We start from the raw sequence: 23,463 nt of genomic DNA, 5'->3' as shown, positions 1-23,463 counted from the left end.
GAAAGTGCTGCGTCCCTTCGAAGAGGCGCAGCAGTTGCTGCGTCCTTTCTCGACGGTCATCTTCTGGTAATTCGTAAAAAAGGATTTAAAGCATGGTTTTATAAATCAGATTTAGAAATACTTTCGACATAAACCTTACATTATGATTACAAAAATAAAGAACAATAAATAAAATAGGGATTATACACCCTTAGACTTACATGTTTGACGAAACGAGATGAACTAAGTATACGTTTAGTGATGCTCGACTCGAATGTAGACAAAAGTGCCCTCGTAAGAGGAAAACGAATAAGATTGATTAAAGTTTATTAATGGTGGAGTTGGTCAAATTGGTCGGTCATGCAAAACGAGGCTGGTACTCAGAAGGATCTGAGCTTACGTGGTCGAATGTTCAAGCACGTAGACGCCAAAATGTAAGAACGTGGTCTAGAATGCAAAGGGAGAAGAGAAGGGCGGACAATCGCGTGAGAAATATGTGAGATCGAAGGTCTCTATTTATACTAATCACGTGGAGTAAATTAGGGTTTTCGGAGAAACTTTGGAAGTGAATCTCGAAAATATATGAAAGATAAAAAAAATACGCAGAAAAGGACTTGGGAAGAGGCGCAGCAGGCACTGTGTCTCTTAGAAGAGGCGCAGCACCTGCTGCGTCCTTTCCCAAGTGGTTTCCTCCTGCGGAAGAAAGATGTCCGTGTTTTGGTTATGGAATATCGGATTAATCTTGTTTTCCTTAATATTTTGTGTGAATATTATGGGAAATTATTTGCCAAAGATTAAAAGATTGTAAAATATGGAATATAAATATCCGGAACATTCCAAAACATTCTGACTCGGTTTTAGAAAATGAAGACGGTTTTTTTGACCCGGACTCCAAATGTACTCTAGTTACTGCCAAAACGACCGTATCGGCACGTAGATGACAATTAAGAGGTAAACATAAGTGTTTGAGCGATCACGTGACGATAAACTTACGAACTGTCACAAATCGTTCCGCGTACCAAACATGCGGCCCAATTATCACCGGGTGGCTTGCGAGAGGTGCAGAAATGAGGTATCTACACATAGGCGCGAAGTTTCTTGAAGATTGGTTCACAAATCATGGTGAGCTTGGCTATGAAGCGGCTGATGTACGGAACCTGACCGAGAATCCACGAATCTCCTTCTCGTTCTTAGGCTGGGGCATTTGCTTAAGGGCCCTGATTTTGGTTGGATCAATCTCAATGCCTCTTTTGATGACGACGTGTCCCAGGAGTTTTCCGGAGGTGACCCTGAATGCGCATTTCTGAGGATTTAGTCTCATGTTGTATTTCCGCAGACGAGCGAAGAATTTCCGGAGGGCGTTGATGTAGCTGTCCCGTTCTCTTGATTTGACGATCATGTCATCGACATATACCTCTACCACCTTATGCATCATATCTTGTATGAGTGTGGTAGCGGTTCTTTGATAGGTTGCTCCGACGTTGATTAGACCGAAGGGCATGATAGTGTAGCAATATGTACCCTACTGTGTAGTGAATCCAGCTTTGTGCATGTCTTCCTCAGCCATTTTGATCGGGTTGTACCCAGCGTACCCGTCCATGAATGATAGGAGAGCATGCTCGGCGGTATTTTCCACCAGGATGTCAACATGTGGCAAAGGGAAGTCGTCCTTTGGACTCGATTTGTTCAGGTCCCTGAAGTCGATGCAAACCGAATTCTTTCGTCTTTCTTAGGTACAGGCACAATGTTGGCCACCCAGTCAGAGTATTCAAACACTTTGATGAACCCGGCCTTGAACTGTTTATCCACTTCTTCCTTGATTTTCAGGGCGCATTCAGCGCAACTTTTGCTTCACGGGTTTAGCTCCGGGCTTAATGGGTATCCTGTGCTCTGCAATGTCCCTGTCGATCCCAGGCATCTCTCTGTAGGACCAGGCGAATACGTACTTGTATTCATGTAGGAGGTCAATGAACTGTTGTCTTTCCGAGGGGTTAAGGGTCGTCCCTATCCTAAGTTCTTGGGGTGTGTTGTCGGTTCCTACGTTAATAGATTCATTCTCCTCAATGATGGGGGTTCTAGTATTCCGTTTGTCAAGTTCTTTGGTTAGGTGAGGTCGGTAGTCACTCAAGTCAAGTTCCTCATAGTCATTCAGAATTGCATTGCAGTTAAATTGAGACGAGTCATAACCAAACTTAGCGTTCATTAAGTTGACTCGAGCGAAAAGTTCGGAGAGGACAGACATCTCATGGTCAGTCAGAGGCGACACAGCAGGGGAGGTGGCCCCTAGAACAGGCTCCAGGTTGTCACCTTTCATGGGAGTGGGGATGACCCTAGTTGACTCAGCCTCTGAAGCAGCCCACAAGTTTGTGATAAAACAGTGGGAAGGGGACAATGACTGGGACATCAGGAGTGCTAAGAGCTATGACAGACTCTGACTCCGGCTCAGACTTAGATTCTTCTTCACTTCCCTCTTTGAACATAGGGCCTTCTCCAGTTGTAATCTTGAGAATGCAGCCTTGACGATCGGTCCATTTGACAGTTTTTCTCCAGCCCTGTGTAGCTTTCTCTGGGTCAATATCAGAGATTAAAGCGGTGGGGTTAAACTCGTTGTCCTTTAGAGCAATGTTGATGATGTCCTCATAGTCGAGGTGCTTGATGTTGTCTTCTCCGAAGAGGAGAGTGACAGCTTTTCCGCCGAGGCATGGGGACGACTTGGACTCAGTTGATGCAGCTTTGGTGTTGTCGGCGATGAAGTAGCAGTCTTGAAAGACTTCTACACCCGGGTGCCTGACCTTGGCCACAGAGTCATAGATCGGCTCAGGAAAGCTGATACCTGTCGATGTGAGTATCAAAAATAATATTTATAATTTCCAAACTACAACTAGAAAGCGGTAGTAAGGGTCGATCCGCAGGGAGGTAGGGAGTTCTAATTGTCTTAATTGTAGTCTAAGATTGAGGGGTTTTGATTGAACTATAACTAAGTCTAAATGTAAAACTAATTAAGCAAGTAATAAAAATAGGTGTAAACAAATGATAAAAAGGAGCTAAAATGGTCGGTTCACTATAGCTATGATGGCACATAATCCTAGGTAAGTCCGAAATACAGTCATGTAGGATGGGTATAACATGTCCTCTCGGTCCAAGTTAACTAGTAGCTCCTTTCGGCCTATGCTACTAGTCCCTAGGTCTCATTAATACTAGCTCTCGCCCTGAAAAGTGATTCCTAAAGCCTAAATTACTTATCTTTCGATCTTAGCGTAATTTAGTCGTTTCAATTGGTAGTCTATTTCCCTTCCCTATCTTTCGATCTTCTGGGTTGGTCAATTCCTCAGTATTTAACAAGTCTCCTCTCGGTCTCGTTGTCAAATATTTCAATTAAAACATTGAAACAGTGCTAATTAATCTATCGCGAGTCAGTCGATCGACCAGCTAAGCCAGTCGATCGACCAAGGTCCGACATCAGGTTTACTAGTCTACGTCGTCTTCGCTGCAGATCCCCTCACACCTTAGCACGGGGTAATTAGCTTTGCATATTTAATCTAACTACAACTACGAGATTGATAATAACGATAAAAGGGTGCATAATTGAAGTAATTAAATGATAGAATTGCATAAATTAAAACTAGGGCTATAGGAACTAACTACCAATTCCATACTAATGAAGGAATTAAAGTAAAATAAACTGAAATTAGGAAGAAGAATACCGAAATAAGAAAGGCAGGAACTGAATCCGAATGCTAAAGATAACTTTATTGATAAAACTAAACTAATTGAAATCCGATGTAAAACTAAACTAATCTACGGTTCTTCTCTCATAACAGAGAGACCTCCCCCTACTAATGAATGATGTTTTGTTTTTATAGAGAAGTCCCGTAACTTATTCCTAAAACTTATTACAAGTGGGTTTCGGAATTCTAATTTTAATTTGCGCGTCAGAGTCGTGGGGTGGTCGATCGACCACTGAGACCAGTCGATCGATCAAGGGTGTTGTACAGTAATGCAGTCTGACGAATTCTACAACGCACACTGATCTTAAAACAGCTGCCATTTCTTCGTTACTTGGTCAAATCAGGTGTTCTACACGGCGTTGGAGAGCTAAGAGGATAAGCTTTCACCTCCAATTGGAATCAATCGATTATCTGCTTAGAACTCGAGATATAGCCATTTTAAGTAGCCTGCAGTAAACTGTTAAGCATTCTGACAGTTTATAGACCATGTAGGTCAGTCTATAGACCAAGTCAGCTGATAATCCGCTTCTGAAACTCTCACAAATCTATCTTTCAGGCCTTGCTACACGCACCAAGTTCATCTCTCGAGTCACTACTTCATGTCAAATCCTATGCCAAGCACTCGGGGACGGATGCGGCTCGATTTCCGCTGAATTCTTCACATTTCTGCAATATTACACAAAAACACGAAAGTAGACGGAAAAAGGGAATATAGTAAAATAAACTACACAAATGAGCTCTGAAATGCGTGTAAAAGAGGGTGTAAAATATCATATTTTAGACACGTATCAAACTTCCCCAAACCAAACCCTTGCTTGTCCCCAAGCAAGAACTAGACTCGATCCTAGGACCTAATGGAACGATTTCAATCTCAGAGCGAAATGCAAACTGCAAAGCGTAAACCAGTTTAATGCTAGAAATCAACAATCAATTAGTAATATGAATCATGCAAACGAGTTATGTAGTCGTTAAAAACTGCTGAACCGTCAACTATAAAGACTTATCATTATGGACTCTCACGGGTCGCTCATATCACACATAAGCACAGGTGAAAATATATAAAAGATAGAAAGAAGTAATTTTGTAATGACACTCACCTAACTACGACCTATAAGAAAATGCCTGCAATCTAATATGAAAATAATCTCTACAACCGTACATATGCATTCCAACCATTAATGACCATGACACATGCCGAGGCAATTTTGGATATGTGAGGTATGGATAAGAAGGGGCTAAAATGAATTTGGGAAAGCAGAGTTATAGCCAAGCTAGTAATTACTGAAAACCAAATTATAACAACATCCCAACTTGATACTCGAGATCAATCGATACAAAACGAAGCCAACTAGAAGCACAAATCTCACAATCTCCACAATACATCAATTCCCGAAATAATATAAATAGCAACATGGGAACAAAATCACCATCTAATGAAGATTCAAACATGTGATTTTTCTCTTTTTTTCCTTTCGCTACTGCAGCAAGCAGTCGATAGACCAAGTAGGACGGTCGATCGACTGATCCTTTTTTTTCGAATCATTTTTCTTTCTTTTTTTTTTTTTTCTTTTCTTTCTTTTTTTTTCACCAACATATTCTCATAAAGAGCAATATAACCAAAATACAATAAAAACATTCCCACAACTACCAATACTAGCTCAGATAAGGTAGGTTAAATATAGTATGTAACTTATGGGACAGAAGGCAATTTGGCTATGTGAGGTTCATGGGTAAAATGAGAAAAGGGGACCTCTACCACATGTGTCAACAAACCACAAACCGAATGCATACAGGTATTAAGCAGATTAAGTTCATATTTATGCATATTGATATAACATGTCTCATAAGGAGTACTACTCACATTCCTAAATGAACTGGTTATGAATGACACCAGTTATAGGCTCTAAATCTCAGAAAATGATGTAGTTTGCCAAAAATCTAAGTCAAGTCTCAAGTTCAGCAAATAATTTAACGAAAACTCGTAGATATGCATATGTGATTCTACTAATAACATGTCAATTAAGCACGGCTTAGGCATAAACAAATGCAAATGCAATGTCATCATTGAACTACTACCGTTCCGACTCGACCTACATGCTAAAATAAACATGCATTTTTTGGATTTTTGAAATTTTTCAAATTTTTTTTTTTTTGAATTTTCTGTATATAAGAGGAAAATAAACAACAATGCAAGACAAAAACTAAACGTGAATGCAAAACAGAATGAATGCAACGCAAAACCCTTCCCCAAACCAAATCACACAATGTCCCCATTCTGCGAAATCATATAAGAAAGATAAGCAAAGGAAATTGGGATTTTGCGGAATTATAACTAAAATTGGCATAAAAAAAAGGACTCGGAAACTCACAAGACTTTAAGCGCAGCAGGAAACCTCCCCAAACCAGCGTGAGCTAGGAGGTTTCGGTAGCCAGCAGTGCTACCATAGGTACCTGAAAAGAAACGAAAGTACCACGCGTAATTCCGAGAAAGCAATTTACGAAACGCAAAATTATGTGCAAAATAAGAAAACAGAAGAAAACAGAAATGAATTGGAGAATAAAGTGGAGAAAAGACTCCCTCAACTCCGCAAATCGACCAAACACAGCAGGGGAATGGTCGTGAACAGGTACAACAGCGAAGGCGGACGATCGACTATACCAGCCAGTCGATCGACCAGGGTGACAGGAACAGAAGCCCCTGGAGTCGCGGCACAGTCGATCGACCACATAAGCCAGTCGATCGACTGAGATACCTGTTCTAAGTTTCTGATTTCTTCGAATTAGCTCAATAAATTGAGCTAATATGGTCTATGTGTTAGAAATCTTGATCTATATATACAACATATTGATATATGTTTTATTTTAATTTAGTCATAAAATTAAAATGTGATCTTATGCATGCAAACAATAATTGAAAAGGAAGAAATCTTTATTCTTACATTGGTATTTTCGGATCTAAAGGGCACAAGAGAGTTCTCCTACTCTCTTGTTCTTGAGCTCTCCTTGATGGATGAACTAGGATTCAAGTGTAGAATCCCTCCCAAGGAATAATACCCAAGGCAAACTCTTAATCAAATTAATATTATAAATACTACCACAATATTAATTTAGTATAAAAATTTACCCAAAAATATTTGATTTTGTCTCTTAAAACCGGTTAAGAGAAGGAGAAGAGGGAATAAGTTTTTATCTCTCTAAAACTCAATATTTTAGATGAATGAAAAATAATACACACTAGTGAATATCATAGTGTATATTTGGTAAAAATAAGAAGAAAAACCAAGGTGGTTTTCTTCTCAAAACCGGGTGGAAGAGGGGGGAAAAGAGGGAGCCAATGAATGCATGAGGTTGCCTTCACAAGAACAAGTAGGCTTGCATGGCTAGAATTAGGCAACCATGATCATGTTTTCCACTAACTCAATTAGCATAATATATTGCTAATACAACCCCATTATTTCTTTGACAAAATAGATAAAATGGACTCCATTTTATTTTTGTCAATTTGTCACATGTCATATGTCACATAAAATTGTTATGTATTTTTAACATATTAAAAATCAACGTATTAATAAAAATACGTCATATACAAAATCGACTTAGTAATTCATAATTACTTGTACCAAAATAATTTTACCAATTATAAATCACAATATCTTGTATTTATAATTAATTTATTCATTCAAATGCAATTGTTTCCTTAAACAATAATTTCATCCAAGTAATAAAACAATTCTATTACTTAGACCGTATCTTATTTAATCAAATTACAATGAGACACGTAAATATTACTTCCATAATCGTCCGTCAATTTTAAGTAATTTAATTGGCCCGTATCGTCATACGATCAATTAGATGATCAATTAAGAGTGTTGCCCTTTAGGTATGACCTAAGGGGATCAAATGGTCACCACCGTCTCACGACAGTAATGTGAAACTCTAGTCAGCCAATCATTACCGATATGTGTGGACCAGTTGACAGTAAAATATTACTTCCCAATTGTATTCTATAAAATGAGACTTAAACATGTGATCATTATGATCAACAGTTGTGATCGCATTATTGTCGGAGGACACATATTCCAACAATCTCCCACTTGTCCTCGACAAGTGTGCGTCACCAATTCTCTTGTCCTATTACTATCTCCCACTCAATGCAAGGTGTCTTTCAGGTCGTACTTGCAAGTGATCATATCGAGAGTGGTTTCCTCGATCTGGAGAATAACTGATTGACCGGATTTATCCACCATGGATACATTCCGAGCGTGGCCACGCATTTCCAGTTCATTATTCCTCGAGTGGCCTTGAGACATTGTTATAACCCTGACTAGGGGTGGATAATTCCTATCGCACTCATTCCCTTCGACTAGCCACAGCCATCATAACCCAAAATGTGCCCATTTGACCCCATTTACGAAGGTCGTAGTAACACAAATCAAAGTTAATCTGAAACTGTGCCATCTTAGGCGAATAGTCTTTAGTCAAAAGAATCGACTTATTTGAATAATATAGTAGCTCTCGCCACGACCAGGCTAAATAAATTTGCCAGAACTCTATAAGCGTTCATAAAGCCCGACAAAGTATTCCTAACAGTCTGCCTATGTGATCGACTAGTCATCTCACATGACTCTATCGCACTTGAACTTGCCATCAATCGCATCACACTCTAGTCACTTCGAGACGTCACCTCATACAAGTGACTATGGGCGAATACTATGTTAATCCGTGTTCACTTTAACGGGGTTCAATTGTCACTACAACCCGTTTGGATGTAACAATGTATAAATTAAAAATAAAAGACAAATGTGATTGTGAACATGAACAAAAACAACACTTTTATTTCATTTCAAAATCTAACAAAAACTTGGTACACGTTTAAGTCCCATGGACGCAACATGTCCATCATGCTTGGCCTGCGATAAAGGCTTGGTGAGCAGATCGGCTATATTGTCATCCGTCCCAACCTTACAAATCGCAATTTCCTTTCTTTCAATGAAATCTCTTATTACATGATATTTTCTAAGTACATGTCTAGATCTATTACTAGACTTGGGCTCCTTAGCTTGGAAGATCGTCCCACTATTATCACAATAGAGAGTGATGGGATCATTGGCGGTAGGTACTACTCTTAGACCTTCCGTGAATTGCTTGATCCACACAGCTTCCTTGGCAAGCTTCTGATGCTGCAATGTACTCAGCCTCCGTTGTTAAATCCGCGGTTACAGCTTCCTTGAAGCTTCTCCAGCTTACGACACCACCATTGAGCATGAAAACGAAACCAGCTTGCGATTTCATGTCATCTCTATCCGTTTGAAAACTCGAGTCCGTGTATCCATTAACACGTAGCTCAGTGTCTCCTCCAAACACTAAGATAGAATCCTTAGTTCTTCTCAAGTACTTAAGGATGTTCTTGACAGCAATCCAGTGACTCTCACCTGGATTTCCTTGATATCTACTCGTCATGCTCAAGGCATACGAGACATCAGGACGTGTGCATATCATGGCGTATATGATTGATCCGACAGCGGAAGCATAAGGAATCGTCTTCATGCGTTCAACATCATGGGGTTCGGAGGGAGATTGAGTCTTGCTCAATATCATCCCAGTTACCATAGGTACCAAACCCCTTTTGGATTTGTTCATGCTGAACCGTCGAAGAATCTTATCAACATAAGACTCTTGACTTAGTGCCAATATCCTCTTGGATCTATCTCTATGGATCCGGATACCTAATATGTGTTGTGCTTCTCCTAAATCCTTCATTTGGAAGTGGTTACCTAACCACTTCTTAACAGAAGACAACATCGGAATATTATTTCCAATGAGTAGTACGTCATCGACATACAAGATTTGGAACACAACATTGCTCCCACTAAATTTCATGTATAAACATGGTTCCTCAACACTTTGAGTGAAACCATTGTCCTTTATAACATGATTGAATCGATGATTCCAACTTCTAGATGCTTGCTTAAGACCATAAATGGATCTCTTAAGTTTGCACACTTTGTTAGGATTTTTAGAATCAACAAAACCTTCGGGTTGTATCATGTACATCTCCTCTTCTAAATGCCCATTTAGAAAAGCGGTTTTGACATCCATTTGCCATATTTCATAATCATGAAACACAGCGATCGCTAACAAAATCCGTATGGATCTTAGCATGGCTAAGGGGGCGAAGGTCTCATCATAATGGAGACCTTGGACTTGGGTAAATCCTTTTGCCACTAGCCTAGCTTTGTAGACATCATCATGTCCCTCTATGCCATTCTTGACTTTGAATATCCATTTGCATTGAAGAGGTCTTGCCCCTTTAGGCAAATCTACCAAGTCCCAAACTTGGTTTTCATGCATAGAATCCATTTCGGACTTCATGGCTTCAAGCCATAATGAGGAATTAGGACTAGAGATTGCGGCCTTGTAGGTGGCGGGCTCGTCACTATCTATAAGCAACACATCGAGTGTTCCATCTTCTTCGATAAGTCCCACATATCGATCGGGATGGCGTATAACACAACTCGTTCTTCTAAGTGGAGGAGAGACAACCGTGTTAGACGACGAAGGAACATCTTCTTGCGTCTCTATTTCGGTTTGTGGCTCTTGAACTTCATCAAGTTCAAAATTTCTCCCACTCTGTCTCTTAGAAATAAATTGACTTTCTAAGAAGACAGCCTCGCAAGACACAAACACTTTGTTTTCTTGAGGTTTGTAGAAGTAGTATCCTCGAGAGTTCGAGGGGTAACCTACAAAGGTGCATTTTTCGGATCTTGGGGCAAGCTTGTTGTCGGTTTTTGCCTTGACGTAAGCATCACATCCCCAAATCCTCATATAGGATATATTGGGAACTTTTCCCATCCACATCTCATATGGAGTCTTTTCGGTGGACTTAGTGGGACTATTGTTCAAAGATCTGATTGCGGTTTGAATCGCAAATCCCCAAAACGAGTTTGGTAAATCGGTTTGACTCATCATTGATCGAACCATATCAAGTAGGGTTCGATTTCTCCTTTCGGCAACACCATTGAGTTGTGGTGTTCCGGGTGGAGAAAGTTGTGATATAATACCACAACCTTTCAAGTGTGAATCGAATTCAAAACTAAGATATTCTCCACCACGATCGGAACGTAGTGCTTTTATCTTTTTGTCCAATTGGTTCTCTACTTTGTTTTGAAATTCCTTGAATTTCTCAAACGCTTCACTCTTATGTTTCATTAAATAGACATACCCATGTCTACTCAAGTCGTCGGTGAAGGTTATGAAGTAGTCATAATTTCCTCGAGCGGTGATACTCATTGGTCCACATACATCAGTGTGTATGAGTCCCAATAGTTCACTAGCTCGTGTCCCTTTACCACTGAAAGGATTACGAGTCATTTTGCCAAGAAGACAATATTCGCATGTTCCATATGATTGATAATCAAATGGAGTAATCACATTACTTGAAATTAATCTTTTAATGCGATTCTCGTTTATGTGACCTAATCGACAATGCCAAATGAACGCTTCACTTGGGTCACTTGATTTGAGTTTCTTTGATTGAATGTTATAGATATCATTTGTCGGATTTGAGGTCTCTAAAATGTAAATGCCATTGATGGAAGAAGCTTGGCCTATAACCAAATCATTCATTGAAATAGTACAACGATTGTTCTTAATGACAAAACAAAAACCATCCATGTCTAGCATGGCGATTGAAATAATGTTTTTAGAGAGTGTATGCACATAAAAACAATTATGTAAATACAACTCAAATCCGTTAGGCAAAGCTAAAACATAAGTTCCTTTGGATTCGGCCGCTACTCGAGCTCCATTTCCAAGGCGTAGATCCACATCTCCTTTGCTAAGCCTCTTCACGTCTCTTAAACCCTGTAAATGATTACAAAGGTGAGAACCACAACCGGTATCCAGTACCCATGTCGTAGTGGAAGTATAATTTATATCAATAACATAAATTTCTTTAGGAATTTTACCTTTTGGAGTGATGATTCCTTCCCTTATATTTCGCAAATATACGGGACAATTCCTAAGCCAATGTCCCATGCCATAGCAATAATGGCACTCATCATTAACTTGCTTGAAGTTTTTGACTTTCTTTCCTTTCTTCTTGAACCTTTTGCCCTTTGAAGCAAGGACTTGATTGCTTGAGCTCCCACTAGTTTTGGCATATTTGTCTTCCAGAGACAAAGATCATATAGATTGTATGAGGTGGTCTTCCTGAGACGGGCTCACACGGGATCTAGTGGTAGTGGGGGGTCTAGTAGAAGTGATGAAGTTAAGGTTTCCATCCGAACCTATCCCAAAATGAAGTTCTCTAGTAGTGTCGAAATCAATGTTGGAGCAAACGTCGTCAAAAACATTGTGGTATGACTCAATAGTTATCGGTGCGGTAGCGTTTGATGGATTCATTGTAATGAACTACAAATATGGAGGAAAGGAAATATTAACATTTGTCTTTTAAATCACACTTTTAAATAAATTAACAAGATATGAGCATTTATATAGTGACCTCTACCCAACTATCATAAATGATTCCAAGATCCAAATTCATATTAACTTGGGCACGGTAGGGCCGATGAAACCCTTATCAATTTAACTCGGTGGAGTAACGCTTTAATCGATTCTACTTCTAGAACTCTTGGTCGATAAAATTACATTAACTTTTATCTTTAGCCCGGAACACATGCGACTACGGTCACGAATACTTCCGTTGAGCTCAATCCAAATTTCGAATTAATGTGTCCATGATCCAAATCCACATCAACTCAGGCACGGTATGGCCGATGAAACCCTCATCAACATGAATTCGGTGGATAGACATTTATCACCCACTTCCCCTACGTAACAAGGTTTGTACCCCGGTAGGGCCGAGTGCACTCCCTCGCGAAATAGGTTTTCATGGTTTCTACTACTTGGTAAGGCTATGTCTCAATTTATTGTTTTAGCGAGAGGTCATGTCAATTTATTATCTATCACGTTTTAAGTGAACTGAAGCGGTGAACTACGATAATTTTAATTGACACGGTCGATATACTCGATTAAGAGATAATGCATATTTTAGTTATGGCGATTTAGCGATGCATGCGACATATAAATAAAATGCAAAGCATAAAAATAAATCTTAGTATGGCCTTCCTAAAATAGAAAAACTATTTAACTATTACATATTCGGAAACCAACTCCATTGGTCCCTTGAACTTCGGTTATGGCACGCATCTCGAGGTAACACCGTCTTTATGTATCGCCTTCTTGAATGAGACCGTCTTCAAGGAACTCCGGAATAATTAAATTACATAACAAATTACTTAATTTCCTATTATACATTTGTAATTAAAATAAAATAAATCTATTAAATTACAAAACGGTGATACGAGATCACAATAAATTACAACCGAATCGATATTCCCATACATTTCGGGTAATATCAATTAAAACTAAGGCCATACTAAGTAAAAATTACATAAAATAAAATTATGACAATCATACAAAAAATGCAGCATTATAATATGTATAAACATGCCCAATTTTATGCTAAATCGCCTTTACGTAGCCAATATCGTATATTACACGGTTTTTACGGATTTGCGTGATTCAACGTTTTATAATCACAAAAATTACATAAATTCATATTTATGCATAAGTTAATTACCCTAACTTCTTAGGACTCAAAAATTAGTCTCCACTAGCAATTTGACCATAATTAACTCATATATCTTAAAATTGTTCATTAATGGACCTAAAATACAATAAAAAGGCTATAAACTTCAAATAAATCACAAAAATTCCAAACAAATTTGAAATTTGAAATTTAAACTTATGAACATTCTAGAAAAATACCATGACACTCATAATGTTCAAAAACTATGTTGCGGTTTATCGGATTTATCAATAAAAATCATAAAAACATGAGAAAAATATATTCATCAACTTTTCAATTTTAGATCTGAAAAAGATAATAAAATGCAACATGTGACGTTTTTCCTTAGTCATGGAGTATGTTTTAGCAATTATTTACTAATTAAGTCACTATTTATGCTATTTTTCATCAAAAATCCATAAATCATGCATAAAGACTTCAATATAGCCCATTATTTTACACACATCTTGTAAAATTTCATGTGACAACATACTAAATTTTTATGACCAGATTCGAAATTTATCTCATATTAACCTATTTTTCATCTAAATCCGATTTTAAACATGAAAAATCCATTTTTCGAGCATAAAAACTCCAAAAATTATAAAAATTTACAGGTCATCTAACAATAATACATGTGATAACATATCCAAAAATCACTGGAAAATTCGAAGTTTAGCTAATTTTAGTCCGAAAATGACATTTTAATCATAAAATCACATTTTTAATACCATTACATTATAAGATGAACAATAAAAATCCATAAAATAACCAAAATATCCCAAAAACATTTTAGGATCAGAAACTTAACATGCATAAATTTATTCGTGATATTTAATAATAACACAAATTTACAAGTTTTATATGTTAATCGTATAACTCGGAAAAACTATAACCGATTTGCATGCAAACAACCAAGGCTCTTGATACCACTTATGCATGCAAACAATAATTAAAAAGGAAGAAATCTTTATTCTTACATTGGTATTTTCGGATCTAAAGGGCACAAGAGAGTTCTTCTACTCTCTTGTTCTTGAGCTCTCCTTAATGGATGAACTAGGATTCAAGTGTAGAATCCCTCCCAAGGAATAATACCCAAGGCAAACTCTTAATCAAATTAATATTATGAATACTAGAACAATATTAATTTAGTATAAAAATTGACCCAAAAATATTTGATTTGGTCTCTTAAAACCGGTTAAGAGAAGGAGAAGAGGGAAGAAGTTTTTATCTCTCTAAAACTCAATATTTTAGATGAATGAATAATAATACACACTAGTGAATATCATAGTGTATATTTGGTAAAAATAAGAAGAAAACCAAGGTGGTTTTCTTCTCAAATCCGGGTGGAAGAGGGGGAAAAAAAGGGAGCCAATGCATGCATGAGGTTGCCTTCACAAGAACAAGTAGGCTTGCATGGCTAGAATTAGGCAACCATGATCATGTTTTCCACTAACTCAATTAGCATAATATATTGCTAATACAACCCCATTATTTCGGCCAAAATAGATAAAATGGACTCTATTTTATTTTTGTCAATTTGTCAATTTGTCACATGTCATATGTCACATAAAATTGTTATGTATTTTTAACATATTAAAAATCAACGTATTAATAAAAATACGTCATATACAAAATCGACTTAGTAATTGATAATTACTTGTACCAAAATAATTTTACCAATTATAAATCACAATATCTTGTATTTATAATTATATTATTCATTCAAATGCAATTGTTTCCTTAAACAATAATTTCATCCAAGTAATAAAACAATTCGATTACTTAGACCGTATCTTATTTAATCAAATTACAATTAGACACGTAAATATTACTTCCAAAATCGTCCGTCAATTTTAAGTAATTTAATTGACCCGTATCGTCATACGATCAATTAAATGATCAATTAAGAGTGTTCCCCTTTAGGTGTGACCTAAGGGGATCAACTGGTCACCACCGTCTCACGACAGTAATGTGAAACTCTAGTCAGCCAATCATTACCGATATGTGTGGACCAATTGACAGTAAAATATTACTTCCCAATTGTATTCTATAAAATGAGACTTAAACATGTGATCATTATGATCAACAGTTGTGATCGCATTATTGTCGGAGGACACATATTCCAACACTATGAACCTGCAAATACACATAATACAGTGCCCAAAATTGCGCTAAACCCAAATGTAAAGTCTATAGAGTTGTAAAACAAAGCTTATTCGCAAGATAACAAAAATCACACTCCGGGTTGCCTCGCGGCTAGCGCTAGTTTCAGTCAGGTCCCGCTCGACCTCTTTTTCTTCAGCCAACTACTCTAATTGAGCCCAATCAAAACAGCTCAAAGCTCGCAGCAACCTATCAAACTTCTGCACATGTGCTACACAAAACTGTAAGTTGCACCATAAGACAACAATAGCATAAGAAAGTTTTGAAATGGCCATTATAACGGCCCAAAAAGGTGCTTTTGAAAGTTTAAAAATGACACAAAAGGACTTATGATCACATAGCACATAAACACTCACAATTTCATTATATTATGCATAATGCTGACACGGGTTTTGGCTTAAAAGGGTGGGTTACACACCAAGCAATCAAACCCCGATTTGCGAGAGGGATACCAATCCAAACAAAATGTGTAAGGAGGGTGCCCTAGTCTCGTGCTCGAAGGTGATGAAAGTTCTTTGACGAAACAGAAATGTGTATCGTCAACGGTATGCTTGACTCAATCGGGATTCGAAACGTGAGGATGAGAAAACTCACGCCGACGAGACGAGCCAATTGGTCGAAAAAGGTTAGGTTATGGGCCCGGACAAGAAACCCGATCGTGATCGTAATATCAATTAATGCATTTCAACCAAGACCTCGTTCGAGTCTCACCATCTAGGGATCACAAAGACACAAGTGTCCTAGTTGTTCCCCAAAGGAGTCGCTAATCTATGGACATGGCCCACCTGCGCGCGCCCAGCCGATCTGTGGACAACGGCGGCGGTCTTTTTTAAAGCCACGCTCGGCGGCGTAAGAATGCTTTCGACCGGATCATTTTAGATCGGTCGGTTTCGTCTCGGCAAGGGTCTTAAAACGATGCAAGAGATGTTCGGAGTCGCCACTAAGCATTTGTGGGATGCTTGGAACCCGTTCGAATCCACTTTATACCTAGGTCAACCAAGGCAAAAAGCGGTGTTTGACATAGGTACTAAAGATAAGGAATCGTCCCTCTTTAGCATCCTATCTCTAGAATGACTCTCGTACGCCTTGGATAAGGTCATCCACTATCCAAAGTTTCTGAGTAAGAGGTGAAGGTACGTATTGGGAAACCCTTTAATCAGAAACCCAATCCTGCCCGCGGTAGCGGCCTCTACTGATCGATCTTGGTTGGTTAAATGCAAAAATTGATAAAACGGTTTAATGCATGAATGCACATCCAATAGTTTCAACCTAACATGTGAGTTTCTATGTCGGTTGATTTAATCCAAATATCAAGTATAAGATGTCGAGTTGGATTTATGGTTGATTTGCATGCAAGACGAAAATTAAACATCCATTTACCGAGTTAGGTTTATGGTGCATAATGTGATCCATTTGTCTTAGTAATGCCTTTTGCAAATATAGGATAAAATGAGCGGATTCGTCGTCTGATCCGTCCTAAATTCGGGTTAACCGAAGTCGGGATCGTCCTACACGAATGCTGGAAGGGGAACAGACCCTGCATCAGGCAGCCATAAGAGGCGCGAGCCTATTGGCGATGCAAATGGGTCTCTCCTGGTTTGAAAATGGAAAAAAGAATGGCCTGTTTAGGCGCAGGTCAACAGACGATGGAAGACATCTTCTGACCATTGAAAAAGTGAACAGACTCTGCATCAGGCAGCCATAAGAGGCGCGAGCCTATTGGCGATGCAAATGGGTCTCTCCTGGTTTGAAAATGGAAAAAAGAATGGCCTGTTTAGGCGCGGGTCAACAGAAGATGGAAGACGTCTTATGACCATTGAAAAAGGGGTATTTGAACCCGTCTTGATTTGAAAGGATCGTTTAGGCCGCTTTTGTGTTGATTTGAAGAACGAGACTTGAATAATCGTTATTGTTTTGACAATATTCGATGTCGGGTTCGATTTTACAAGCTTGACATGAATAGTTTTGAAAATGATTATGAACTAATTGTTTTAAGTTCATTTGTTTGTAATTAGCCATTATTCATCATCGTACTTAGGTTAAAATCCGACTTGGTATGTGGAACCAAGGATGACTTTGTGCTTAAGACTAATACATTTATTTTGAAAATGTAAAGAAATGATGAAAGGCTTTAAAATACCCTTCAAAATGTAAATAAATGAAATAAAGGGTTTTAAAATACCTTTTATAATGTAATTAACCAAATATTATCACCAAAACACGGATTAAACCGTCATGGTATTAGGAACCAAGGGTGAAAAATGTTTTATGGTTAAAAACTTGTCATAAAAAAAGGTTTGAAAATACTTAAAATGGTAAAAACCGATTGTAAATATGAAATAAAATGAAGGAAATGAAAAGACTAAACACGGTTTGGATTTGAGGTTGGGCAAGCTGCTTTAGGCACGAGCCTTTATGCTACGTAAATAGCCTCTGCCTCAACCAAAAATCTGGTTTTGTCTCATTCTTCCCATGTTTTGGACCATGTTATGCATGATTTGGCATGTTATAGTCATGAAACAAATGAAAACGTGATAAAAGAAGATTTTTACACCCTCGTACTTACATGGTAGGCTTATGGCGAGAAATCGACGTAAGTGTATCAACTTGTTTGGTCGGAAAACTCGGTTTAAAACCGTTTTAGTAAGTAAAAAGAGTGTTTTGTTAAGTTTAATGATGGTGTAGTGGTCGAGATGGTCGGTCAAGTGATTTAATGCACGATGACGGTACCAAACAATGTGTAAGGCTTGTGTTTACGATCGGTAGGTCGTAAACACGTGTCGGGTTGTGACTTGAGAAGTCGAGTCTAGAATTTTAAGGGAGAAAAGAGGGGGCGGACGCTCGCGTAACTCTCAAATGGTGGCATTTGAGGGGAATTTATAGGAGAATGAGTGGTTGTGTGAGTTTTGAGCGACGTGACCGCATGGGCTGCTCAAAGAGGCGCGAGCCACGTCGCACGTCTTCGAGGTGTCTTGTCACTATCACACGAATACAATCACCATTTGTTCTATCCTAGGATTTGGATGAACATGTTTGGTACTTGACTATGTAAAATTCCTGGAAATCTTAACATAGAAGCATTTGAATGGTTTGTTTTTTGTGTTTGACTCGGTTTGACTCGTTGTTGGAGTCGGGATTTGAATTTTGAGTCTGGTTTTGGCCTGGTGTCAGTTTTGACTCTAGTTAGTGTCATTTCGACCCCGTCGTCATATATTAAACACTCCAGGTACTTTTGAAAAGTTTTGAAATGTTTTATTTTCGAAATCGTTTTAGGTTTTCCGATGTATAGTTGTACACGAACTGTCGATCAAACGCTGCGATTCCTAAGCATGTTGTAGTCCGATAATCATCGGGTGTTTGTTGGAGACTCGACATATACTGGGTATCTACACTATGCTTCTAGGCAATTGAAGCCTTATGAGGAGAACTATCCGACACATGATCTAGAGTTAGGTGCGGTTGTATTTGCTCTCAAGATTTATTTGGAGGCACTACCTTTATGGGGCGACCTTTAAGGTGTTTTCAGATCACAAGAGTCTCAAGTACATCTTCACTCAAAAGGAGTTGAACATGAGACAGAGGAGGTGGATGGAGCTTATAGGGGATTATGACATGGATATTATATACCATGAAGGGAAAGCTAATGTGGTTGCAGATGCCTTGAGCAGAAAGAGTGTGAATTCTCTATGCACAGCTATGTCTTTGATGAGGTTGAGAGATGAGGTGGGAAAGATGGGGATAGATATGATACAGAAAGGGGATGCTAGAGGAGATTTGACAGTAGAGCCGGACCTTTATGATGACATTCGCAGGAAACAGGCGTTGGATCCTAAGATTGAGGAGTGGAGAATTGGAGTAGAGAAAGGAACAATGTCTAGATTCTCTATTCATACAGATGGCAGTGTGAGATTCGATGGGAGGTGGTGTGTACCCAATTATGAGGAATTGAGGAGGATGATCATGACAAAGGCTCATTGCACACTATATTCGGTACATCCAGGCGGTGATAAGTTATATAAAGATTTGAAAAAGACTTTCTGTTGGCCTGGGATGAAGAAGGAAACAGCTGAGTTTGTGGCTCGTTGTTTGACATGTCAAAGAGTTAAAGGGGAGAAGTGACGACCACAAGGTAAGATTCAGTCTCTTGAGGTACCTGAGTAGAAGTGGGAGTCCATTTCTATGGATTTTATAGTGGGTTTGCCGAGGAGTCAACAGGGTAATAACATGATATGGGTTATAGTTGACCGTCTGACTAAGTCGGCTCACTTTGTGCCGATGAAAGATACTTGGACCAAGATATAGTTAGCTTTGGCTTATAGGAAGCATGCGGTTCGTTTGCATGGGGTGCCTAGGGATATAGTGTCCGATAGAGATGCGAGGTTCATATCACGGTTTTGGAAAGAATTGCAGGAGTTGATGGGAACTACCTTAAAGATAAGTACTGCATTCCATCCTGCGACAGATGGCCAGACAGAGAGGACCATCAAGACTTTAGAGGACATGTTGCGAGCTTGTGTTATGGATTTTAGTGGTAGCTGGGAACAGAGATTGGACCTAATTGAGTTTTCTTATAATAACAACTATCACACGAGTATAGGCATGACACCATTTGAGGCTTTATATTGGAGGAGATGTAGGAGTCCGATTTGCTGGGATGATAGAGTTGAGCCAGTGGTTTTGGGACCAGAGATGGTACATGAGATGGTTGAACAGGTTAAGCTGATTAGACAAAAGATGAAAGCGGCCTAGGATCGACAAAAGAGTTATGCAGATTTACATCGGCGTGAGATCGAGTTTCAGGTTGGGGACAAGTTTCTTTTGAAAATGTCTCATATGTGTGGGGTCATAAGATTTGGGAAGAAAGGGAATCTGAGCCAGAAGTTTATCGGACCATATGAGATTTTGGATCGTGTGGGTGAGGTTGCTTACCGGTTAGCTTTACCAGCTGCTTTGGATAGAATGCATAATGTGTTTCATGTGTCTCAGTTGCGGAAGTATGTAAGTGATCTTTCACATGTGTTAGAGGTAGAGAACATCGAGCTGGATGAGTCCTTGTCTTATCTTGAGGTGCCCAAACAGATTCTTGATCGCAAGGTTAGGAAAACTAGACATGGGGAAACAGTGTTGCTTAAGGTTCTTTGGTCTAATCATGAGGTTGAGGAGGCTACTTTGGAGGCGGAGGAGGCTATGAGGGAGCGGTATCCGTCTCTTTTTTATCAGGTATGTGTAGTTACGGGGACGTAACCATGTTTCTTTTAGGGGGGTAGGAGATGGTCGCATAGAGTTTTTGTATGTTTTATGGTGATTTAGTACAGTTAGTAGTTGTCTTGTATCAGGTTGAGTGTTGTTTTGGGAGATGTGTTTTGAGGTTAGTTTTGCGTTTTGGTTATGTTGTTGTGTCGGAGTGGTGATAGTGTGTTTTGTTTTTGTCTATAGGTTGAACTTCGGGGGCGAAGTTCTTTTTAAGGAGGGAAGACTGTAATACTACGGTTTTATGTGTCTATGGGTACTCTATCGAGTGGGGCTTACTCTGTCGAGTAAGTAGTTTTTGACGCAAAACGGTAGACTTCCTGTAGGGTACTCGATCGAGTAAGTTGGGGACTCGATCGAGTAAGGGCCACTCGATCGAGTAAGTCACTTACTCGATCGAGTAAGTGTGTTTTACGGGCTGAGTTTGACGGGTTTTGTTAATAATGCGAGATTAATATAAAAGGGTTTGTCATTATTTCTTAAACATCTTTTCAACATCCTAAACATTTCAAGAGATGATTAGAGGTTACATGCTTTGCTTCTCTCGCATTATTGGCAAATCCCTAAGCTAAGTTCGTCGGATTATCTTGTTCTTTACACCGTTGTGATCATCGTGTCAGGGGTAAGTTCCTTGTATAATTTATGTTGTGTTTTGTTGTGTTTCTTTAAAACCCTAATTGGGTATTGTTGGGGGTTTTGGGTGATTTGTATGGTTGTGGTGGTAATTGTATGTATGCATGTTATATGAGGAGGATTCGTAGACGAGACTTTCTGATTAGCTGCTAGATCGTCTGTGGTGATTGCTATCTCAGGTAGGGTTTCCCTACTCAGTATTGGTTACATAGTATTGTTGGTGATTGTTTTTTTGCAAGAAAAGCAAGCCATATATTCATCCTTAAAGGGAATAAAAGAGGCAATTTCTTACAAGTATAGCCAATAACTTAGATGCTACTCTAAGCATTAAGGTACTCTATCATCTCATGTTCGTCACAATTTCCCAATACATGATATAGTCTAACACAAACAATATATTGTACTCGACGTAGCAAGTACTCAACTTTGTGCTCCACACCTCTGAAAATTCTGCAATTTCGTTCCTCCCATAAGCTGTACACCAAGGTACTCAGACATCCCAAAAACCAGTTTTGTTTCCAATGTTTCTTAGCTCGCCTGCTGGAGATCCAAGCTATTTCCTCACGTAGTTGATTTGATCGACCCAAAATGTGCATCCACTGCAAAAGTTTCAGCCAAATTGTTGCAGAGTAAGAACAGTTGAAGAATAGATGCTTGTGGGTTTCAAGTGCTTTGCTTTACGAGCACACATCTCGTTAACAATGACCATGCCCTTCTTATTCAGGTTGATCCACCGTAGCTAATTTCCTCTGCAAAGCCGTGTCATGATGACACTGTGCTTAGGTAAGACAAACTCGTGTCCAAACCATCCTCCCCCATCTCACTTTCTCCTCTTTGTCTCTCGATCCGGTCATAAACCAAAGACAAACAAAGCTTTCCTTTTTTAACACAAGATCGCAAAGATGTACTGGAAGCAGCTACAAAGCCATGTTTTTGAAGTAAATCATCCCTTACCTTGAGAATACTCTTCCAACTCTCAAAGATGATAATTCTTAGGAATCATAGTCCAGAAGCTATCTGTCTTGATGTTATACAGATAGTTCCAAGCTGCCCAAGAGCTATCAGAATTCTGATCAATGTCCCAAATCCATTTACAAATCAGACATTTGTTCCATGCCAGTACTTCTTTAATATTGAAACCACCCTCCTGCACTGGTTTACAGCAAGTAACCCAGCTTTTCATTACCATTTTCTTTGTGCCTTCATCTGTATTCGATAAGAAATTCCTACAGAATTTGGTAATCATTTTGATTACTCCTTTGGGAATCAACAAAGTAGAACACCAAAATTGCTCAAGGCCAAAAATAACTGTATTGAGCAGACTAATTTTCCCAGCATAGGAAAGAGTTTGAGTTGACCAGTGATGGAGAGTTTGCTGAACTTTAGTGAGCAGGTCAGCAAACATGGATTTATTGAGTTTTCCTTCATTTAGAGGTACACCTAGGTATCTGAAAGGGAAGGTCCCCTCCATATAACCAGTGTTCCTCAGAATTTCCTGCTTGACATCCTTCCTAACACCACCCATATAAATGTTGGTCTTCTCTGGATTAGCCTGCAGTCCTGAAATTTTTGCAAAGTAGTCCAAAGAGTGAGTTACAGCTGCAACAGAGGGAGTGTCTCCCCTAACAAGAATCATCAAATCATCAGCAAAAATCAAGTGATTCAAACCAAGTCTCCCACACTTTGGATGATAAGAAACCTGATTTCTTTTATGGATACCTCTGAGAATTCTTGAGAGAATTTCCATACTCATAACAAAGATAAAGGGAGAAAGAGGGTCCCCTTGTCTTAGACCACTTTTGCCTTTAAAAAATCCCACATTGTCCCTATTAATTTTAAGGCTAAACCAAGTAGAGGTGAGGCATCCCATAATCCACCTGTGAAACTGAGGAGGAAACTTATAAATCTTCAGCATTTGGTCAATAAAACCCCATTGGAGTGAATCAAACGCTTTTTTGATGTCAACTTTGATGAGACATCTAGAGGAGACTCCTTGCTGTCCATATCCTTTTATCAGAGATTGAGTGAGCATTATGTTTTGGAATATACTTCTTCCTGCAACAAACGCTCCTTGTT

The sequence above is a fragment of the Silene latifolia genome, chromosome X, assembly GCF_048544455.1.
Source record: "Silene latifolia isolate original U9 population chromosome X, ASM4854445v1, whole genome shotgun sequence".
Lineage (NCBI taxonomy): Eukaryota > Viridiplantae > Streptophyta > Magnoliopsida > Caryophyllales > Caryophyllaceae > Silene > Silene latifolia.
The sequence above is the reverse complement of the archived record's forward strand: the minus strand, read 5'-3'. Positions refer to the sequence as shown.